Source organism: Acinonyx jubatus, chromosome A1, assembly GCF_027475565.1.
Source record: "Acinonyx jubatus isolate Ajub_Pintada_27869175 chromosome A1, VMU_Ajub_asm_v1.0, whole genome shotgun sequence".
Taxonomy (NCBI): domain Eukaryota; kingdom Metazoa; phylum Chordata; class Mammalia; order Carnivora; family Felidae; genus Acinonyx; species Acinonyx jubatus.
The window spans coordinates 46,961,757-46,966,799 of NC_069380.1; positions in this window are offsets into that span (position 1 = coordinate 46,961,757).

The window sequence follows — 5,043 nt, forward strand, 5'->3', positions numbered from 1 at the left end:
TCAGGAAGGACATGAAGTCAGTTTGTCCCATTAATGATGATGTAATTGTTTTAGGTAAACTCTACCCCCAAAGTGGGGCTTGAACTCATGACCGTGATATCTACAGTCACGTGTTCAACAGACTGAGCCAGCCAAATGCTCCTAATGATGCTAATTTTGTTAATTTGCTTAGGGTAATGTCTGCCAAGTTTTGCCATTGGTCAGTTACCGCTTTTCCCATGGTAACTAATACTTCATCTATGCAGAATACTTTACAACTATGTAAATATCCTATTGCTCATCAGAATTGTATCCAATTGTTTTAGCCTTCATTAATTCTTGCATGAATCAATTAGTGTGATGTTGATTGTAAATGGTGATGTTTCTCTTTTTTCTTCTACATTTTAGAAGGCATTCTATCAAAATTTTATTCTTAATTTTACCTTTTATATCTGTAATGAATAAAGTTGAGTTCACCATACATCAGTTGCTTATTTTGTATGGGATATTGTGCTATGAGACACAACAAGGAACTCAAAGACAAGACCAATGAGTCCTGCAAGAGTGTATGATTTGTTGGTAGAGGTGGATGCAAGGCAGATGGTAAGAAAAGCTTTACTAGGAAGCTAATGGGAAGGGGAAGAAACCAAAAAAGGGTTATGTTATTTTATTTTATTTTACTTTTATTTTTAAGTAATCTTTACACTCAATGTAGAACTCAAACTCACAACTCTGAGATCAAGAGTTGCATGCTCTACCTACTGAGCCAGCCAGGTGCCCCAAAAGAGGGTAATTCTTTTTTTCTTTTTTTTTTTATGTTTATTTATTTTTGAGAGAGAGAGAGAGAGAGAGTGGAGGAGGGGCAGAGAGAGACAAGGAGACAGGATTCAAAGCGGGTTCTGTGCTGATAGCAGAGAGTCCAATGCAGGACTCGAACTCTTGAACCATGAGATCATGACCTGAGCTCAAGTCTGAAGTCTGAAGTCGGAGTCTTAACCAACTGAGCCACCCACGTGCCCTGAAGGTAATTCTTATTGGAGCATATGGAGTGATGTTGGGAGAGAGGTGAGATTTTAGTTGGGCTTATGATATATGGTTTTTTGGTCAAAGAAAGACATTACAGTTGGAAGGAGCCGCCAGGATATTTGGGAAATGACAAATAATTCCTATGGTTAGAGCCTAAGTTTCCTGGGAGAAGAGGCAAGGAGGCATAGTAGGATTTCAGGTTGGAAAGACAAGCTGAAGTCCAGCACAACGTCCCACTCTGAAGAGTTTTGACTCTATTTCATTGACTGCGGGAAGAAATGAAATATTACCTTTCAGATGACATTGAGAGCAAGGGACTGTGTCTTATTCATCTTTATAGTTCCAAGGCCTATACTAGTGCTCAGCACATGGAGTGTGTTTGATAAATGTTTGTAGGCACCAAAGTGCAGGATGATTTGGAATAGGGACTGGTGTGTGTGTGTGTGTGTGTGTGTGTGTGTGTGTACGTATGTGTTTTATATGTGGATTGAGATCATGATCAGGAGGTGGGGAGATGAAGGGGACCTTAATTCAGAAATCAGATATATATTGAATAGTTTATAGAAAATGTTTTAAATATCAAGTTCCTAGAAGACCACCAACCTTGCCCTACCCCCCAACATTAATTTTGAATTCCCAGTAAGCAAGTTTGGGAATTATTTTTGAACAACTTTGGGTACCAGGAAGGGGAACAAGGGGAAAGGTAGTATAAACATCTCACTAGAAACTATTTCATTCTGTATCTTCTCTATGAATATTTTAGAATAAAAAAAAAAACAACACAAAAAGCTCTTAATTTTTTTAAATTTTATTTTATTTTTTATTAACTTGTTTTATTTTTTATTTTTTTAAATTTACATCCAAATTAGTTAGCATATAGTGTGACAATGATTTCAGGAGTATATTTCTTAGTGCCCCTTACCCATTTAGCCCATTCCCCCTTCCACAGCCCCTCCCGTAACCCTCAGTTTGTTCTCCATATTTAAAAAAATTTTTCTTAGTGTTTTTATTTATTTTTGAGACAGAGACAGAGCATGAGCAGGGGAGGGGCAGAAAGAGAGGGAGATACAGAATCTGAAGCAGGCTCCAGGCTTCGAGCTGTCCGCACAGAGCCTGATGTAGGGCTCCAACTCACAGACTGTGAGATCATGACCTGAGCTAAGTTGGACGCTCAACGACTGAGCCACCCAGACGCCCCTGTTCTCCTTATTTATGAGTCTCTTCTGTTGTGTCCCCCTCCCTGTTTCTTTATTATTTTTGTTTCCCTTCCCTTGTGTTCATCTGTTTTGTCTCTTAAAGTCCTCTTATGAGTGAAGTCATATGATTTCTGTCTTTCTTTGACTAATTTCACTTAGCATAATACCCTCCAGTCCCATCCACGTAGTTGCAAATGGCAAGATTTCATTCTTTTTGATTGCCAGGTAATACTGCATTGTGTATATATATATATATATATATATATATATATATATATATACCACATCTTCTTTATCCATTCATCCATCGATGGACATTTGGGCTCTTTCCATACTTTGGCTGTTGTTGATAGTGCTGCTATAAACATGGGGGTGCATGTATCCTTTCGAAACCGCACACCTGTATCCTGGAGATAAATGCCCACTAGTGCAATTGCTGGGTTGTAGAGTAGTTCTATTTTTAGTTTTTTGAGGAATCTCCATACTGTTTTCCAGAGTGGCTACACCAGCTTGCATTCCCACAAAAAGCTCTTTAAAGATGCATATAAACTAGGGCACCTGGGTGGCTCACTCTGTTAAATGTCCGACTTCAGCTCAAGTCACGATCTTGAGGTTCTTGGGTTCAAGCCCTGAGTCGGACTCTGTACTGACAGCTCAGAGCCTGGAGCCTGCTTCAGATTCCGTGTCTCCCTCTCTCTCTGCCCCTCCCCCACTCACTCTGTCTCTCTCTCAAAAATAAACATTAAAAAAAATTTTTTTTAAAGATGCACATAAACTAGCTTTAAGAGTCTATGCATTTTGTCAAAACGCTGTAAACAATCTAATCCATGTAATAGAAGAAAACAAACCAAGAAAATAAAATGAGATACACAAAATAACTTTGAGTAAAAATCATTGTGGAAGTCTTGCTGATCACTTAAGAAATAAATCATATTTATATCTACGTTTCAAACCCTTAGGTTGTCACTTTCCAACTTCAAACTTGGTAATGTTGCCTCAGCTTGTTTATTCTGCAGGGAATCTTGAAAGTCTAGTAGCTTGGTTAATAAAGTTTACATATTTTCACAGCACAGTGTGGTGGCAAGTTGTGGCTTTACTTGTTGCTTTCAAATGGAAAATCGTTTCTTTTAAGACTTTTTTTTTTTTTTTTTTTTTTTTTTAGTTTTTAAGTAATCTCTACAGCCAAAAGGGGGCTTGAACTTACAACCCTGAGATCAAGAGTCGCATGCTCCACCCACTGAGCCAGCCGGGTGCCCCTCAGATGGAAAACCATTTGATCACTACCTACAGTCCGAATGAACACTTAATTGTGTAAAGGTGATATTTATTTATGTTTTTATTAAAAACATTTATTCTGATTATTAACGGAACACATGAGTATTGTGGAAAATTTAGAAAATATTGAAAAACAATGAAAAACTACCATTTAACCATCCAGTGGTAGCCACCAAAACACAAACATTTTGTGCTTCTTTTCGTCTTTATGTGTGTGTGTTTATAAAAGCTCTTAATTTTTTTACGTGATATATTGTGGATTTTTTCTCATGTGATTAAATATTTTGTATGTTTATTATTATTATTGTTTTTAAATTTTTTAATGTTTATTTATTTTTGACAGAAAGAGAGAGAGAGAGCATGAGAGGTGGAGGGGCAGAGAGAGAAGGAGACACAGAATCTGAAGCAGGCTCCGGGCTCTGAGCTGTCAGCACAGAACCCGACGTGGGGCTCGAACTCACAGAGTGCAAGATCATGACCTGAGCCAAAGTCAGAGGCTTAACTGACTGAGCCACCCAGGTGCCCCTATTATTTTTTAAAGAATTTACTTTTGGGACGCCTGGGTGGCTCAGTCGGTTGAGCGTCCGATTTCGGCTCGGGTCATGATCTCACAGTCCGTGAGTTTGAGCCCCGCGTCGGGCTCTGTGCTGACAGCTCAGAGCCCGGAGCCTGCTTCAGATTCTGTGTCTCCCTCTCTCTCTGCCCCTCCCCTGCTCATGCTCTGTCTCTCTCTGTCTCAAAAGTAAATAAAAAACATTAAAAAAAGTTTAAAAAAAAAAGAATTTATTTTTAAGTAATCTCTACACTCATGTGGGGCTCAAACTTAGCCCTGAGATCAAGGTCACATGCTCTTCCTACTGAGCCTGCCAAGCACCCCAAAAGAACCAACTTGTGGTGGGGGTGATTTTCTCTACTATAAATATTTTTTAATAATGTGATTTCTGACAGCAGAACAACAGTCACTGCATGGGTATATTATTGAATTATTTTCCTGGTGTTGGTCACTTGGGATATTTCCAATTTTATTTGTTTTTATATATGTAATATGTAATATATATTTCCTAGAGGGGGAATTATCTGTCATTTTAAAGATTATTTCCACTTTAAAAAACATTCTTATTTACTTATTTATTTAAGTAAGCTCTGTGTCCAGTGTAGGGCTTGAACTCAAGACCCCGAGATCGAGGCTCACACACTCTACCTACTGAACCAGCCAGGAGCCCCAAGGTTGTTCCGTTTTTAGCCATCTTCATGCTCATTGTCAAATTGTCCTCCTCAAAAGTTATGTGAGTTTACTTGACCATCACCAGTGGATAGAAGTCCTGAAGAGCCAGTATGGGTCTTAGCACTACACATTTCATTGACAAATTAACCTCCAAAAGGGTACTGTGCAGTTCATTTGAGCATTCACTGTGCACGGCCCCACGGTAGGGCCATGACTGCTTTCGTCAGCACATGTGTAGCCATTGGCTCAAAACATCACTCATTGTGATGCTGGCGATGTGGCCTCCTTAGTGTTCCAAAAGATTGTTTGGTATGACGGCCTCAGTTCAGGGTTTTTCTCTCA